This window comes from Marmota marmota, unplaced genomic scaffold (assembly GCF_001458135.2).
Source record: "Marmota marmota marmota unplaced genomic scaffold, marMar, whole genome shotgun sequence".
In the NCBI taxonomy this organism is placed as follows: domain Eukaryota; kingdom Metazoa; phylum Chordata; class Mammalia; order Rodentia; family Sciuridae; genus Marmota; species Marmota marmota.
Genome location: NW_026000026.1, coordinates 24285099 through 24285881, shown reverse-complemented (window position 1 = coordinate 24285881; position 783 = coordinate 24285099).

Here is a 783-nt window from a genome sequence, read left to right as displayed (position 1 = left end):
AACGTCTCATTTTTCTGTGTCTTTTTTTTTTTTTGGTACTGGGGATTGAAATCAGGAGTACTTGACCACTGAGCCCCATCCCCAGCCCTATTTTGCATTTTATTTAGAGAAAGGGTCTCAATGAGTTGCTTAGCGCTTTGCCATTGCTGAGGCTGGCTTTGAATGCGATTCTCCTGTCTCAGCCTCCAGAGCTGCTGGGATTACAGGTGTACACCATGGCGCCTGGCACATTTTTCTATATTTTAAACTGCTATCACCTCCTCCAGGAAGCTCTTCCTGATGACCAGATTGATTTGGCTCCCTTGTTGAATGCTCTTCAAGCTCCTCCATTCTATTTCTTTGTTGTTGTTGTTGAGATGGGCTCTTATTATTTTGCCCAGGCTGGACTTGAACTTGAGATCCTCCTGCCTCAACCTCCTGAGCTGCTGGGATTACGGGCATAAGCCACTGCGCCTAGCTTTTTTTTTTTAATTATAAGTTTTTAGCGGCACCTGGGAAGGAACTCTGAGCCTCATGCAAGCTAGAAAAACAGTACACCGTCCAATCCAGAAATATGTTCCTAAGATTGTACTATTTGTATTTAGAGATTCTGGGTGATTCTTTTGACTAATATGTAGAGACAAGGACCACTCTACTTTGTGCCTCACGCCCAGACCAGTGCCTGGTATACTATATTTGTAAACACCTATCACACTCCTACAGGCCGCATAGAAAAGGACCTGCTAGAGACAAGAACTGCCAAGGATCAGGGGATGCCAAGGAAAGAAGGATCTTCAGGGGACT